Source organism: Saimiri boliviensis, chromosome 17 (genome assembly GCF_048565385.1).
Source record: "Saimiri boliviensis isolate mSaiBol1 chromosome 17, mSaiBol1.pri, whole genome shotgun sequence".
Lineage (NCBI taxonomy): Eukaryota > Metazoa > Chordata > Mammalia > Primates > Cebidae > Saimiri > Saimiri boliviensis.
Window position 1 is genome coordinate 29707155 of NC_133465.1, and position 18519 is coordinate 29725673.

The 18519-nt window shown below is 41.4% G+C and overlaps 1 protein-coding gene and 1 non-coding gene across 4 annotated transcripts in view; one reads left to right on the forward strand and one right to left on the reverse strand.

The window, feature by feature from the left end:
• The window catches only part of TAOK1 (TAO kinase 1), a 171517-nt gene that overhangs the window by 132603 nt on the left and 20395 nt on the right, over positions 1-18519 (reverse strand). The window lies entirely within an intron of this gene.
• LOC120366995 (U6 spliceosomal RNA) lies at positions 3323-3428 on the forward strand. The gene has a single exon (XR_005581502.1). It is a non-coding gene; the product is annotated as a U6 spliceosomal RNA (small nuclear RNA).

The following is an 18519-nucleotide window of genomic DNA, read 5'->3' on the forward strand; positions in this document are numbered from 1 at the left end:
TTAAATGTACTAAATACAAGGGGGCATCCTAAATTAGATCCTGAAACAGAAAAAGGATGTTAGTGGAAAATCTGCATAAAGTTGGTAGTTCAGTTAATAATACTGTAACAATGTTAACTTGTTAGCATTGACAAATATACCATGGTTATTTAAAATGTTAACATTAGAAACACACCCATAATCCCAGCACTATGGGAGGCTGAGGCAGGGTGGATCACCTGAGGTCAGGAGTTTGAGACCAGACTAGCCAACATGGTGAAATCCTATCTATACTAAAAAATACAAAAAGTAGCCAGGCGTGGTGGCGTGCGCCTGTAATCCTAGCTATGAGGCTGAGACACGAGAATCACTTGAACCCAGGAGCTAGAGATTGTAGTGTCCCGAAGACTGGGCCACAGAGTGAGACTCTCAAAAAAAAAAAAAGAGGAAAGTACATGAAAGGTATACAAGAACTTTGTACTACCTTTGCATTTTTTCTGTACATCTGAAATTATTAGCCGGGCGCGGTGGCTCAAGCCTGTAATCCCAGCACTTTGGGAGGCCGAGGCAGGTGGATCATGAGGTCAAGAGATCGAGACCATCCTGGTCAACATGGTGAAACCCCGTCTCTACTAAAGGTGCAAAAAATTAGTTGGGCATGGTGGCACGTGCCTGTAATCCCAGCTACTCCGGAGGCTGAGGCAGGAGAATTGCCTGAACCCAGGAGGCGGAGGTTGCGGTGAGCCGAGATCGCGCCATTGCACTGCAGCCTGGGTAACAAGAGTGAAACTCCGTCTCAAAAAAAAAAAAAAGAAATTATTAAGTAAAAATAAAACACTTATTTTAAAATTCTAAATCTGAAACTGATTTCTAATCCAGGATACTTTCCATCTGTTTCCATAAGAATACCCATATAGGGCTGGGCTCGGTGGCTCATGCCTGTAATCCTAGCACTTTGGGAGGCCGAGGTGGGCGGATCACGAGGTCAGGAGATCAAGACCGTCCTGGCCAACATGGTGAAACCCTGTCTCAACTAAAAAGACAAAAAAATTAGCTGGGCATGGTGGCACATACCTGTAGCAGCTTCTTGGGAGCCTGAGGCAGAAGAATTGCTTGAACCCAGGAGCCAGAGACTGCAGTGAGCCGAGACTGCACCACTGCACTACAGCCTGGGCAACACTACAATACTCCATCTCAAAAAAAAAGAACCATATAGAAAGGCATTAAGTTCTAAAACCAAGTATACAAAGATAACAAACTATAGCACCTGCCTATAGCACTCTCAAACAAAAAAAATCAAAAGAAATATTCCCTATTTTTCTGTTTAATAGGGAAGGGAACTAACACTCATTGACTTCTTGCTATATTCCAGGCATTTTGCTTATTTATTTATCGTACCTGGGCTGGGCAAAGTGGCTCATGCCTGTAATCCTAGAGCTCTGTGAGGCCAAGGCAAGAGGACTGCTTGAGCCCAGAAGTTTGAGACCAGCCCAGGCAACATGGTGAAACCCCATCTCTACTCAAAAAAAAAAAGAAAAGAAAACTTAGCCAGCCATTGTGGTGCGCAACTGTACTCCCAGCTACTTGGAAGGCTGAGGTGGGAGGATCCCTTAAGCCCAGGAGGCAGAGGCTGCAGTTGACCCACTGCACTCCAGCCTGAGTAACAAAGCCAGATCTTGCCTCAAAAAAAAAAAAAAATATATATATATATATACACACACACACACACACACACACACACGTAATTTTCACAACTGTTTTAAAATAATTATCACCTCAAATTATACTTGAAGCTCAAAGAAGTTAAATAATTTGCTCACTATCATATAGTTACTAAGTAACAGAGCCAGATTTCCATAATACTTCATCAACTTCCTCTAGGTTATCTAGCCACTCCACAGTCATCTGTGTATTTAAAAGAAGTATCTGGTACTAAATTTTAGATTCCATGGTGTTTTTCACATCAAAACCCTCACTGCCAATCCCATTGCCACTACCTTTTGTTCAAGTCTCTGTTACCTCTTATCTGTTCCAGAGCAAAACACCTCTCAAGCATTCCAATCTCTAGTCTTATCCCCTTTAATCCTTTCTGTATACCTGTAAAGAACAGCTTCTTGCTGGCCTCCCAGCATCTGTGAGGATGTTTTAGCAATGGTCTTAGATTTCCTTTTGAGAGATTACCTCTCTTATGCCTAGGTATTTCCTTCTAGGAAACTTGTACTTGGTTTTTGGAGATTCTGAATCTTGAGCAAATGATACAAGTCTGGAAAAAAACAGTTAGCACTTATTCATTTGGGTGGCATCCTGATGAAATTGTCAATTCATTCCTTATATCAAGCAAGACCCCAGGAGTTATCCTAAACTGTCTCTCCAGCTTTCCTTTTCCATCTATGAGCAACTTAATAGTCTTATAATAAAATTCTTTTTTGGTCAGGCGCGGTAGCTCACGCCTGTAATCCCAGCACTTTGGGAGGCCGAGGCGGGTGGATCACGAGGTCAAGAGATCGAGACCATCCTGGTCAACATGGTGAAACCCCGCCTCTACTAAAAATACAAAAATTAGCTGGGCATGGTGGTGCACGCCTGTAGTCCCAGCTACTCGGGAGGCTGAGGCAGGAGAATTGCCTGAACCCAGGAGGCGGAGGTTGCGGTGAGCCGTGATCGCACCATTGCACTCCAGCCTGGGTAACAAGAGCGAAACTCCGTCTCAAAAAAAAATTTTTTTGTTGAGACAGAGCCTCATTCTGTGGCCCGGGCTGGAGTGCAGTGGTGTAGTCTCGGCTCATAGCAACCTCTGCCTCCCCGGTTCAAGCGATTCTTGTGGCTCAACCTCCTGAGTAGCCGGGAATTCAGGCGCCTGCCACCATGCCCAGATAATTTTTGTCTTTTTAGTAGAGACGAGATTTCACCATGTTGGCCAGGCTGGTCTTGAACTCCTGATCCTCAAGTGATCCGCCAGCCTTGGCCTCCCAAAGTCTTGGAATTACAGGCGTGAGCCACCACACCGGCCAATTAATTTTTTTTTTTTTTTTTTTTTTTTTTTTTTTGAGTCAAAGTCTTGCACTGTTGCCCAGGCTGTAGTGCAGTGGCACAATCTCAGCTCACTGCAATCTCCGCCTCCTGGGTTCAAGCAATTCTCCTGCCTCAGCCTCCCTAGTAGCTAGGACTACAGGCATGTGCCACCATGGCCAGCTAATTTGTTTTGTCTTTTTAGTAGAGATGGCATTTCACCATGTTGGCCAAGATGGTCTCAATGTCCTGACCTCATGATCCACCTGCCTTGGCCTCCCAAAGTGCTGGGATTACAGGCATGAGCCACCACGCCCAACCAAGAAACTTATGTGTGCTCACTTCAGCAGCACATATACTAAAAACCTGGAATAATACAGAGATTAGCATGGCCGCAGTGCAAGGATGACATACAAATTTGTGAAAGGCTCCATTAAAAAAAAACAGGAAACTTACATCAGTTGTGCCAAACTTCAAACTATTTTCTAAACAGCAAAAAGAGAAACTAAAGGTCAGCAGTCAATAAAGACAACTTCCAACAAGTAATCTAACACAACACAAAAATAGGCACTTCCTACTACTGACTTCCTTTTTCCTGATAAGCACAACTTCCAAAGGAAGATATGTAGGTCACCCAACTTCTATACTTTAGCAACCAAGGAGAAGTAGATGAGTCGTCCTATTTCTCTGCCCAATATTTCTTTTCTTTCCTTAGCAAATGTTAGCATGTCTCTATTTACTTATTAACACACAGGTGGAGGTAAAACATGTTGATTTGTAAGTTGTGTATTGAAGAAAATATCAGAAGACACAGAAAAGCAAAACCTAGTTTATTAACAATATTAACCATTGGTAAAATTTGAGAAGCATGGAATATCACAGTTACTAAGTAACAACCTACCAATCGTTCAATACTGTCAATAAGCTAGGTTTTGCTCCTCTGTATCCTTTGATATTTTCTACAAAATACAAATTATATAATAAAGCAAATTTAAAAAAAGAGTTTAAGGGATTTTAAATGCCAGAAAAGAATACCAGCAAGCCATATAAACCTCCAAACTATAACTTTCTTTTTTTTTTTTTTTTTGAGACAGAGTCGCGTTCTGTTGCCCAGGCTGTAGTGTAGTGGCACATTCTTGGCTCACTACAACCTCTGCTCTCAGATTCAAGCAATTCTCATGCTTCAACCTCTCGAGTAGCTGGGATTACATGTGTGTGTCATGACGCCCAGCTAATTTTTAGTAGACATGGGGTTTTGCCATGTTGGCCAGGCTGAACTCGAACTCCTGACCTCAGAGATCCACCCACCATGGTCTTCCAAAGTGCTGGGATTACACGCGAGAACCACTGTGCCTGGCCTCCAAACTATAACTTCTATTCAATTAACCATTATATTATAATAGTGATTATGCTTATAAAAACAATAGCTGAGTTTCCATGAAAAAAACTGCAGTGGCTAATAGCATGGGCGCAGTGACTCACGCTTGTAATGCCGGCACTTTGGGAGGCCGAGGTGGGGGTATCATAATGTCAAGAGATGGACACTATCCTGACCAACATGGTGAAACCCCATCTCTACTAAAAAATATAAAAATTAAGCCAGGCGAGGTGGCTCACATCTATAATCGTAGGACTTTGGAAGCCAAGGTGGGCAGATCATGAGGTCAGGAGATCAAGACCATCCTGGCTAACACAGTGAAACCGTGTCTCTACTAAAAATACAAAAAATTAGCCGGGCGTGGTGGTACACACCAATAGTCCTAGCTACTCGGGAGGCTGAGGCAGGAGAATCACTTGAACCTGGGAGGCGGACGTTGCAGTGAGCTGAGATCACGCCACTGCACTCCAGCCTGGGCGACAGAGCTAGACTCTTGTCTCAAAAAAAAAAAAAAAAAAAATTAGCTGGGTATGGTGGCACAAGCCTATAGTCCCAGCTACTCAGGAGGCTGAGGCAGAAGAATCGCTTGAACATAGGAGGCAGAGGTTGCAGTGAGCTGAAATCACACCACTGCACTCCAGCCCGGTGAGACTCTGTCTCAAAAAAAGAAAAAAGAATGTGCAGTTATTCTAAATGATGCTGTTTTGCTAAAGAAAAAGCAATGGCTTCTCCCTACTGAAGTGCTAAGTATACAAATATTTAATTTTATATAACTAGGCAATTACCAACTATCCTTATAAATCCATTTATAAGGAATCCTATATCTGGTATAAACTATTATGCTAAATAGCCCAAACAGGCATTTCAGAAGTATGTAACTCCATTTATCCCTTGGTGCATAAAAGCACAGATACATATTCATAATAACTGTGGTATCACTCCATGCTCTCACAATTCAACCAATAATGATGTTGCAATATTGGCCATAACATTATGATAAAATTTAAACCAATAAAAATTTTTTTTTAAACTTGGTGTATACAAACTTGGGAACAACTTCGGCTTCTGAGCAATGATAAGGTAACTAAAACAAGATTTATCTTCCTGCCATAAACACCTGAAAAACTAGAAAACTACTGTTTGGACACTGAATAAGAGGCAACCCAGGACTACAATCTCTCAGAGAAGCTAAACAAACAAGGTAAGTTGTATGGTTACTGGCTTTCTATCTGAAAACAAATGAATAATTACAGTTGACATTTCAACATTCCTCTCTATGACTGAGAAAACAAATAGAGAACATCAGTCGATACACAGAAAACGTAAACCACACTTAAACTAACTTGACCTAATTCACATTATAGAACTCTATATACAACAAATGCAGAATACACATTCTTCTCAAGTATGTATAGAACAACCAAAATAGATCATATGTTGGGCTATGAAACAAGTTTGGTTTTTGTTTTGTTTTGTTTTCTGAGACAGTCTCTCACTCTGTCACCCAGGATGTAGTCCAGTGGCGTGATCTCGGCTCACCACAACCCCCACTTCCCAGGTTCAAGCGATTCTCCTGCATCAGCCTCCCAAGTAGCTTGGATTACAGGCATCTGCAACCATGCCCAGCTAACTTTTTGTAGTTTTAGTAGAGATGGGGGTTTCACCATGTTGGCCATGAACTCCTGACCTCAAGTGATCCACCCACCTCAGCCTCCCAAAGTGCTGGGATTACAGGTGTGAGCCATCATGCCCAGCCTGAAACAAATTTTAATAAATAATTAAATTCAGACAGTATGTTTTCTGACCACACAGAATTAAATCAGAAACCAAAAATCAGAAAAATATCAAGAAAATTCCTAAATATTTAGAAACTAAACAACGCCCTTCTCAATATATATGGTTGGTAAAAGATAAATATAAAAGTGACATTAGAAAATATTCTGAATTTTAAAAAGAGACACAGGAAAACCGTATAACATAAACCCTCATACTAGAAAAGAAAGATTTAATATCAAAATACAAGCATCCAGCTTAAGAAACTCAAAAAAAAAAAAAAAAAGGAAGAGCAGATTAAATATAACACAGCAAAAAGAAATAATGAGCCAATATCAAACAAATGTAAAACAAAAAAAGAAATGAAATCAATGGAGAGAAGTTAATGACATCAAAAGCTAGTTTTTGTTGTTGTTTGTTTGTTTTGAGATGGAGTCTCCCCCTCTGTCACCCCGGCTAGAGTGCAGTGGGGCAACCTCAACTCACAACAACCTTCACCTCCCAGATTGAAGTAATTCTCGCCTCAGCTTCTTGAGTAGCTGGGATTACAGGTACCTGCCACCACACTGGCTAATTTTTTTATGTTTAGTAGAGACAAGGTTTCATCATGTTGGCGAGGCTGATCTTGAACTCCTGACCCCAAGTGATCTGCCCACCTCTATTTCCCAAAGTGTTAGAATTATAGGCGTGTGCTAGCATGCCCAGCCTCAAAAGCTAGTTATTTGAAAAGTAAAATAGGTAACTCTGTAGCCAGACTAATGCCAAACAGAAAGAAGACATAAATTAGCAGTATCAGGAATTAAAGAGGGATATCACTACAGACCCTATCAACATTAAAAGAATAACATGGGATTCTTATGAGTAATTTTACCAGTTAATCTGATCACTCCCATGAAATGGAAAGTCTCTGAAAATATACGAACTATCAAAGTTCACTAAAAAATAAATATAGAGGCCTGGCACAGTGGTTCACGCCTGTAATCCCAGCTTTGGGAGGCTGAGGCAGGTGGATCACCTGAGGCTGGTCAGGAGTTCGAGACCAGCCTGACCAACATGGTGAAACCCAGTCTCTATAAAAATACAAAAATTAGCTGGGTGTTGTGGTACACACCTGTAGTCCCAGCTACTTGGGAGGCTGAGGCAGGAGAAACCTTTGAACCCAGGAGGTGGGGTGGCAGCGAGCTGAGACTGTACAACTGCAATCTTTGCCTGGCCAACAGAGTGAGACTCCATCTCAAAAAAAAAAAAAAAAGATAAATAAAGGATAGCACAGTAACTCTCACCTATAATCCTAGTAGTGTAGGAAGCTGAGGAGGGAGGATCACTTGAGCCCAGGCGTTCGAGACCAGCTTGGGCAACATAGCAAAACTGACAAAACCTAATCTCCACAAAAAAAAATTTTTTAACTAGCTGGGTGTGGTGGCACATGCCTGTGGTTCCAGCTACTTGGAAGGCTGATGCAGGAGGATTGCTTGAACCCAGGAGGTCAAGGCTGCTGTGACCCATGATGGCACCACTGCATTCGAGCCTGATTGACAAAGCAAGACCTTGTCTCAAACAAACAAACAAAAAAGATAACCTAACTCACTGTTTCTATTAAAGAATGGAATTCATAATTAAAAGCCTTGCCTAGAGAAAACTCTTGGCCCAGATGGTTTCACAGGAAACTTCTATCAAATATTTAAGAAAGAAATAATAGGCCGGATGTGGTGGCTCATGCCTGTAATCCCAGCACTTTGGGAAGCTGAGGTGGGCAGATCACAAGGTCAAGAGACCAAGACCACTCTGGCCAACATGGTGAAACCCCGTCTCTGCTTAAAAAAAAAAAAAATACAAAAATTAGCTGGCATGGTGGCATGTGTCTGTAGTCCCTGCTACTTGGGAGTTTGAGGCAGGAAAATCACTTGAACCCGGGAGGCAGAGGTTGCAGTGAGCCGATATCATGCCACTGCACTCCAGCTTGGTGATAGAGCGAGACTCCATCACAAACAAAAGAAAGAAAGAAAGAATACCCGTTCTATATAAACAATTCCAGCATATAAACATTTACCAACTTACCTTGTGAGGCCAATATTACCATGATACAAAAATCAAATATGAACAAGAAAACTATAAACCAGGATCTCAAATAGATATAAATGCAAAAATCTGGAACAAAACAAAACATTTACAAATAGATACTAGCAATTTATAAAAAAAAAACATATCATTATCAAGTAGGATTCCTCTCAGGAGTAAAAATCAATCCATATAATTCACTGTATCAGTCTAAAAAAGTATAACCATATGAGTTCAACAAATGTCCCCCAAAAAAGTATTTGACAAACAATTAATTCATGATAAAAACTCAGAAAACCACAAACAGAAGGAAGGTTCCTTAACCTGACAAATCGTATCTATAAAAACCCTATAGCTGGCCAGGCACGGTGGCTCATGCCTGTAATCCAGCAATCTGGGAGGCCGAGGCAAGTAGATCATGGCCAACATGGTGAAACTGTCTCTACAAAAAATACAAAAATTAGCCAGGCGTGGTGGTGGGCTCCTATAATCCCAGCTACTTGAGAGGCTGAGGCAGAAGAATCACTTCAACCTGGGAGACACAGGTTGCAGTGGGCTGAGATCGAACCACTGAACTCCAGCCCGGATAATAGAGTGAGACTCCATCTCAAAAAAAAAAAAAAAAAAAAAAATCCCTATAGCTAATGTCCTATGCAATGGTAAAAGATTAAGTATTTTCCGGCAAGGCATGGTGGCTAACGCCCATAATCCCAGCACTTTGGAAGGCCGAGGCAGGTGGATCACCTGAGGTCAGGAGTTTGAGACCAGCGTGACCAACATGGAGCAACCCTCTCTCTACTAAAAATACAAAATTAGCCAGTCATGGTGGTGCATGCCTGTAATCCCAGCTACTCAGGAGACTGAGGCAGGAGAATCGCTTGAACCCAGGAGGCAGAGGTCACAGTGAGCCGAGATTGCACCACTGCACTCCAGCCTGGGTAACAAGAGCAAAACTCCGTCTAAAAAAAAAAAAAAAAATTAATTAAGTATTTTCCTCAAAAGATAGAGATTAAGACAAGGATATTCTCTCTCACTACAACTATTACATGTTGTACTTTAGGACCTAGCCAGTACAATAAGGCAAGAAGGGAAATAAACATATTCAGACTGACAAGGAAGAAATAAAACTGTACTAACACACATAATTGTGTATAGAAAATCCCAAACAGTCTAAAAAATAGCTACTAGAAATAAGTGAATTTACCAAGGTTGCAGAATACAAAGTCAATATTAAAAAAATCAATTATGGTTGGCACAGTGACTCATTCGTGTAATCTCAGCACTTCTGGGGGCCGAGGAGGGTGAATTGCTTGAGTTTGAGACTAGCCTGGGCAATACAGAGAAACCATCTCTAAAAAATCAGCCAGGCATGGTGGCATGCATCTGTAGTCCCAACTACTTGGGAGGCTGAGGTGGGAGAACTGCTCGAGTCCAGGAGGCAGAGACTGCAATGAGCTGAGATCATACCACTGTACCCCCAGCCTGGATGACAGGGTGAGACCCCATCTCAAAAAAAAAAAAAAAAAATTAGCCAGTTCCAGCTACTTGGAAGGCTGAGGTGGGAGGATCACTTGAGCCCAGGAGGTCAAGGCTGCAATGAGCCAAGACTGTGTCACTGTACTCAAGCCTGGGCGACAGAGTGAGACCCTGTCTCAAAAAACAAATAAACTGGCAGGGTACGGTGGCTGATGCCTGTAATTTTAATGTGGGAGGCCAAGGCAAGTGGATCACCTGAGGTCAGGAATTCAAGACCAGCCTGGCCAACATGGTGAAACCCTGTCTCTACTAAAAATACAAAAATTAGCTGGGCATGGTTTTTGGTGCCTTTAATTCCAGCTACTCAGGAGGCTGAGGCAGGAGAATCACTTGAACCTGGGAGGTGGAGGTTGCAGTGAGCAGAGATTATGCCACTGTATTCCAGACTGGGTGACTGTACAAGACTCTGTCTCAAAAAAAAAAAAAAAAGCAAAACAATCAATTGTATGTTTACATACTCATAAAGAAACTGAAATTTTGGAGGGGGAAGATAACATTTCTCAGTAAAATTAAAAATCACAGCCAGGCTTGGTGGCTCATGCCTATACTCCCAGCACTTTGGGAGGCTGAGGTGAAAGGATCACTTGAGCTCAGAAGTTCAAAACCATCCTGAGCAACACAGCAAGACCTCATCTCTACTAAAAATCAAAACAAATTAGCCAGGGGTGGTGGTGTGTGCCTGTGGTCCCAGCTACTTAAGAGATTGAGGTAGGAAGATCGCTTGAGCCTAGGAGATAAATGTGGCAGTGAGCCTTGATCATACCACTGCATTCAAGCCTAGACAACAGAGAGACTCTATCGCAAAAAAGAAAAAAAAATTTACAAAATACTTATCCCTAACAAATGTGTACACGATTTGTATGCTGAAAATTACAAAACACTGATGAGGGAAATCAAAAAAAGACCTGAATAAATAAAGAAATTACCAAATTCATAGACTGGGAAACTCAGTATTGTCAAGATAGCAATGGTCCACTAATGATCCAAAGATTCAACAAAATCCCAAAAGACCAGCAGCCTTTTTTACAGAAATTGACAAACTGATTCTAAAACAAACATTAAAAAAAAAAAAAAAAAAAAAAAAAAAGCAAACACCCAAGACAACCAAAATAACTTTGAATAAAAGATAAAAAAGCCACTGCAACTGGCCAATCCCAGTACTTGGGAAGCTCAGGTAGGCAGATCATGAAGTCAGGAGTTTGAGACCAACCTGGCCAATACAGTGAAATCCCAGTTTCTACTAAAAATACAAAAATCAGCCAGATGTGGTGGCACACACACTTGTAGTTCCAGCTACTCGGGAGGCTGCGGCAGAAGAATCGATTGAACCCAGGAGATGGAGGTTGCAGTGAGCCTACATTGTGCCACTGCACTCTAGCCTGATGACAGAGCAAGATTCTGTCTCAAAACAAACAAACAAACAAACATGTATTCCCTGCTATAACATCTTTTGCCACCTATAACTGGACTGAAGTGTTGTACTGGAATCTGTTGTACATTTAAGAATAAACTTGTGGGGGAAAAAAGCCATAAACTGAAAGGACATACCTGTAAAACCTACATCTAATAAGGGCTTATATCCTGAATATATAAAGAATTCATAACTAAACAATAAGAAAACAAATAACCCAATTTAAAAATGGAGTGGAGAGGCCAGGCACCATGGCTCATGCCTGTAATCCCAGCACTTTGGGAGATGGGCAGATCACCTGAGGTCAGGATTTCAAGACCAGCTTGGCCAACATGGCGAAACCCCTCTCCAATAAATAAAGTACAAAAATTAGCCAAGCGTGGTAGCAGACGCCTTAATCCCAGCTACTTGCGAGGCTGAGGCAGGGAGAACTGCTTGAACCTAGGAGGTAGAGGTTGCAGTGAGCCAAGAAAGGGCCACTGCACTCCAGCCTGGACAATAGAAAAAAAAGAAAAAAAAAAAACAACTGGCAAACTAAAATATGCATAATTCATTCAATATTTACCAGACCTTTACCATGTCCCCGGCACTGTCCTAGATGCTGGGTTCAGAAGTAAATAAGTAGGAGGAAAAAATATGATTAAAAACTTGATTGTAATTTCATTTAACAAATATTTTTTAAATAGTAAACTAAAAGATATAAAAAAATAAAAGATAACCCTGCCCTGAAGATAACTACCCCTTTCAGAAAATTAATGCATTCCAGCTGGGCGTAGTGGCTCTTGCCTGTAATCCCAGACTGGAGTACAGTGGTGCTATCTCAGCCTCTGCCTCCCAGGTTCAAGTGACTCTCCTGCCTCAGCCTCCCAAGTAGCTGGGATTACAGGCGCATACCACCATGCCCACCTATTTTTGCATTAAAGTTTATAACTGTACATAATGTTAGAAGGGTTTTTAACTTCTTTTCAAAGTTTAAACCAGTTCACCATATTTTCTCTTTTTAATTACCACAGTATTTTCTATTTGTACCAGTTTGACAATTATATAGAAACACCAAATACTTTTTATCTTCAAGATTTTTCTTGCTAACTGAAGCAGACTTCTATTTTCCATAGAAGATAAACAAATGGCCAATGAGCACATGAAAAGATGCTCAACGTCATTAATCACCAGGGAAATGCAAATCAAAACCACAAAGAAGTACCATTTCACAATCAAAAGGATGGCTATAAAATTGTTTTAATGGGAAATAATTGTTGGGGAGGATGTGAAGAAACATCCTTCATACATTGCTGATGGTAATATACAATGGTTCGGCCACTATGGAAAATAGGTGGCCGTTCCTTAAAACGTTAAACACAGAATTATCATATGACCTAGCAATTTCACTACTAGGTATATATCCAAAAGAACTGAAAACAGTACATATAAACATACAAGTATGTTCATATTAGCACTATTTATAGTAGCCAAAAAGTATTAAACAGCTGGGCATGGTGGCTCATGCTGTAATCCCAGCACTTTGGGAGGCCATGGTGGGTGGATCACTTAAAGTCAGGAGTTCAAGACCAGCCTGGCCAACATGGTAAAACCCCATTTCTACTAAAAATATAAAAATTAGGTGGCCATGGTGGCATGTGCCTATAATCCCAGCTACTCAGGAGGCTGAGGCAGAAGAATAGCTTGAACCCAGGAGGTAAAGGTTGCAGTGAGCTGAATTCGTGCCACTGCACTCCAGCCTGGGCAACAGAGCCAGACTCCATCTCAAATAATAATAATAATAATAATAATAATAATAATAATAATAAAGTACTGATACATGCTCTATGATGGCTAAAGCTCCAAAACATTATGCTAAATAAAAGAAGTCAGACACAAAAGGTCAAATACTGTATGATTGCCTTTTTTTTTTTTTTTTTTTTTTTTGAGATGGAGTTTCACTCTTGGTTACCCAGGCTGGAGTGCAATGGCGCAATCTCGGCTCACCGCAACCTCCGCCTCCTGGGTTCAAGCAATTCTCCTGCCTCAGCCTCCTGAGTAGCTGGGATTACAGGCACGTGCCACCATGCCCAACTAATTTTTTGTATTTTTAGTAGAGACGGGGTTTCACCATGTTGACTAGGATGGTCTTGATCTCTCGTGATCAACCCGCCTCGGCCTCCCAAAGTGCTGGGATTACAGGCTTGAGCCACCGTGCCTGGCCCTGTATGATTGCTTTTTAATGAAGTATCCAGAATAGGCAAATCCACAGACATAGAACAAAGACTGGTGATTATCAGACACGGAAGAGAGAGGAAAATAGGCAGCAACTGCTACAATAAATGGGTGCAAAGTTTGCTTGAGGGTTAAGGAAAATGCTTTGGAACACACATGTGGTAGGTATACAATACCGTGAATGTACTAAATGCCACTGAACTATTCACTTTACAATGGTCTCAATTTTTCTTTTTTTTTTTTTTTTTTTTGAGACAAGGTCTCACTCTGTCACCCAGGCTAGAGTACAGTGGCATGATCTCCTTTCACTATAACCTCCACCTCCCGGACTCAAGTGATCCTTCGGCCTCGGCTTCCCAAGCAGCTAGGACTACAGACACCTGCCACCATGCCCAGCTAATTTTTGCACTTTTTATAGAGACAGGGTTTCACCATGCTGCCCAAGCTGGTCTGAACTCCTGAGCTCAAGCTATCCACCCGTATTGGCCTCCCAAAGTGCTGAGCTTACAGGCATGAGCCACCATACCCAGCCTAAAATGATTAATTTTATATTATGTGAATTTCACTCAATTTTTTAAAGTTTACTTTAACCATCTGGGATGGAAACATTTCCTAACTGTATTAGACACTTCCATGAAGTCTTATTTCCCTTTTTATAAGGCAGACCAGATTGAACTTAATTAATATTTTCCTGCTGACTCAGGATCACCATTATAAATAACAATGACTATATGATTAAGCCATTCCTCTTGTGTCTTCTCTCTGAGTCTCAGTTGCCTACTCTGTAAAATGACATTTTTTGCTAGATCACAGGATCTTAATTTTTTGAGTCAGATACCTTGGAAGAGCCAATTAAGGTATTAATTCCTACCCCAGAAAAATGCACATGTGCATATTCATACCAAATTGTACACAACCTCAAGAAGTTCACAGATCTACTGTAACCCACACAAGCAATTCCCATAGGTTCGGCATTTCTGATTCGACTACAGTCTAATACAGTAGAATAGCATCAAGATTTATATGGGTTCATGATACTATGAAGAGCTTTTTACTTTAGTTTTATAAATAATTGCTCTAGTTCACTGCCAAATTCTCTACTATAACTGGTAGCTACTATCCAACACTTAAAGAACTTAAACTTTTAAAATTCAGTTAGAATCTATTCAACAATTAGTACCATATATCCTATGCTAGACATTAAATGGGAGGGACACTAACCATAGTACTAGTAAAAGCTAAGACAATTAAGTACGTACAAAAAAAGGAAAATATCTCATTAAGTACTAAACTGGGACACTGATAAATGAGCCAAAAAGAACTTAGAGAAGAACAAGGACAGTGTAAGCTGATGCAGTTGGGGACAACTTCATGGAAGATGACTTGAATGGACAGAGAGAAAGAAGAGACGAGACCAACAGGGCACTAAAAGAGACATCATGAAGCAAAGAAGTGTGCTGCACAGTAATCAGAAACAGGCTGTATTAGCTGGGCACGGTGGCTCACACCTGTAATCTCACCAGTTTGGATGGCCGAGGTGGGCAGATCACTAGAGGTCAGGAGTTCGAGACCAACCTGGTCAACATAGCGAAACCCCATCTCTACTAAAGATACAAAAATTAGCCAGGCGTGGTGATGCATTCCTGTAGTCCCAGCTACTTGAGAGGCTGAGGCAGGAGAATCGCTTGAACCTGGGAGATGGAAGTTGCAGTGAGCTGAGATCGCACCACTGCCCTCTAGCCTGGGCAACAGAGTGAGACCCTGTCTCAAAAAAAAAAAGGAGAGAGAGAGAACAAACAAGAGAGACAAAAGAAGAGACAGAGAGAAAAAGAAGGCTGTATAGATATGGAGGGGTCAATCACAGATAATCTTAAAAACCAAACAAAACAATTATATGCAAAGATTATTTTTGGTAAAGAGTCAGAACAGATACAGAGGGATGGTTATTGAGGGAGAAGGAACAAGGGGGAGCCTTCAAGAATGTTGGAAACCTATAATTTAATCTAAGTGGGAGATTATTTGTACAAAAATTTCATTTAAGGACTTTACTGTTTGTGTATCACAGCTGAAACAAATACACACAAACAGTTGCCAGATTACGATATAGAAAGTACTTCCGTAGGAAAGGCGCAGTGGCTCACACCTGTAATCCCAGCACTTTGGGTGGCTGAGACTTTCGAATTACTTGATGTCAGGAGTTCAAGACCAGCCTGACCAACATGGTGAAACGCCATCTCTACCCCCCCCAAAAAAAATTAGCCAGGCGTGGTGGCGTGTGCCTGTAGTTCGAGCTACTTGGGAAACTGAGGCAGGAAAATCATTGAACCTGAGAGGCGGAGGTTGCAGTGAGCTGAGATCCAACCACTGCACTCCAGTCTGGACAACAGAGTGAGACTGTTTCAAAAAGGAAAAAAGAAAGTACCTTTGTAGGTTTGTAGAAAAAAAAAAATAAAAAAATAAGATGCTACATTAAAAGCCTTATACCAATATGTAACAGGAACTGAAACGGGAGAGGAAAAGACGGCCTTTTAAGTAATGTAGAATTAAGATAATAACACTAGCTAACACGTACCAAACACAATATGCTAGGCACTATTCTAAGAGCTATACATATAGGCCGGGCTCGGTGGCTCATGCCTATAATCCCAGCACTGTGAGAGGTCATGGCAGACGGATCATCTGAGGTCAGGAGTTCAAGACTAGCCTAGCTAACATGGCGAAACCCCATTTCTATTAAAAGTACAAAAAACAAGCCAGGTGTGGTGGCACACACCTGCAGTCCCAGCTACTAGGGAGGCTGAGGCAGGAGAATTGCTTGAACCCGGGAGGTAGAGGTTGCAGTCAGCTGAAATCAAGCCATTACACTCCAGCTTGGGCAGTAAAGAGTGAAACTCCATCTCAAACAAACTAAAAATGAAAACAAACAAACAAAAAAACCTAAGACCTATACATATAACAATGCATCTAATCCCTTTTTTCTTGTTTGAGACAGAGTCTCTCTCTATCACCCAGGCTGGAATGCAGTGGCACAATCTTGGCTCACTCCAACCTCCACCTCCCAGGTTCAAGCAATTCTTCTGCCTCAGCCTCCTGAGTAGCTGGGACTACAGGCGCACACCACCACATCCGGCTAATTTTTTGTATTTTCAGTAGAGACAGGGTTTCACCATATTGGCCAAGCTGGTCTCGACCTCCTGACCTTGTGATCCACCTCTCTTGGCCTCCCAAAGTGCTGAGATTACAGGTGTGAGCCACTGCACCTGGCCTCTAATCCTTTTAACACTATGTGGAAAGTATGATTATTCCCATTTTACAGACAATGAACTGAGGCCCAAAGATTAAGTGCTTTGCTCAAGCTCACACAGCAATGAGAACATCTATGACAAGAATCTTTTTCACCAGTTTACACCATGTACATATCCATGAATACACAAGAAAACAAAAACAAACTAAAAATAGCAACAATAAGACCAGGACATAAATAAGGACTAAAATGATACTTTCAGGGACAGAGTGCTTCCAACGGCAATAGGCCTTTTCCCCCATACTATAAATTCAATGTCAGCATTCCCACCTGACTATAAACCTCACTGAGCAAATGTATCCTCTGCACAATCATCCTTACATCCCTTACTACTAAAATAAAGCTACACACACACACACACACACACACACACACACACACACCCTGTCACGAGAATGTTACAGATACTTGGAAAAGAGAACAAAGAATGAAACACATTTCAAAAGAAGAAATCCCATGACTTCGTAACTATTGTGTGAATACAAGTGAGAAAAGAGATTAAATGAATCAAAAATAATTCCAAAGTTTCTAACTTAGAAGACTTAGGGTTAGCAGAAATAAAAACATGTCCATGAAAAAGCTAATATACAAATATTGATAGCAATCTTATTCATAATAGCCAAAAACTGGAAATAATTCAAATATCAGTCAACAGGTGAACATATAATCAAATTGTGGTATACAGCCAAACACTGGACTATTACTAAGCAATAAAAAGGAATGAACTACTGAAACGTGCAACATGGATAAACATCAGAAATATTATGCCAAGAGAAAGAAGCCAAACACAAAACTGCATACTGTATAATTCCATTTCTATGAAACTCTAAAAAAGACTAATCTCATTCATAGTAACAGAAATCATACTGGAGGCCAGGTGTGGTAGCTCACACCTATAATCCCAGCACCTTGTGAGGCCAAGGTGGGCAGATTGCCTGAGCTCAGGAGTTCGAGACCAGCCTGGGCAACATGGTGAAAACCCGTCTCTATACAAAAAATTAGCCAGGTGTGTTGGCATGCACCTGTAATCCTAGCTACTCAGGAGGCTGAGGCAGGAGAAGTGCTTGAACCCAGGAGGCAGAGGTTTCAATGAGCCGAGATTGTACCACTGCACTCCAGCCTGCGCAACAGAGTAAGCGCGAGACTCCATCTTCAAAAAAAAAAAAAAGAAAGAAAGAAAGAAGAAAGAAAGAAATCGTATCAGTGGCTGCACAGAAGTAAAACTGAAATGAGACTGCAAAGCAGCCTAGGAAATTTGCGGGGGAAATAAAAAGTACTAAAGTGATTGTTAAAGCCACTGATCTGTGCATTAAAAATATGTGAAATTGCTGCAAATAAATTATACCTTGGTAAAACTGATTGAAAAAAATGTGATGGGCCAGGTGCGGTGGCTCTCACCTATAATCGCAACACTTTGGGAAGCCAAAGCAGGCAGATCATTTGAGGTCAGGAGTTTGAGACCTGCCTGGGCAACATGGCGAAATCCCATCTCTACAAAAACTACAAAAATTAGCCAGGTGTGGTAGTGCACGCCCATAGTCCCAGCTACTTGGGAGGCTGAGGTGACAGGATAGCTTGAGCCCCAAAGGCAGACGCTGGAGTGAGCCAAGATTGACACAATGCACTCCAGCCTGGGGGACAGAGCAAGACTCTGTGTCAAAAAAAAAAAAAAAAAAAAAAAAAAACCCGCACCACTGGCTCACACCTGTAATCCCAGCACTGTGGGAGGTTGAGGCAGCAGGATCACTTGATGTCAGGAGATTGAGACCAGCCTGACCAACATGGTGAAACCCTGTCTCTACTAAAAATACAAAAATTAGCTGGGCATGGTGGCGCTCACCTGTAATCCCAGCTACT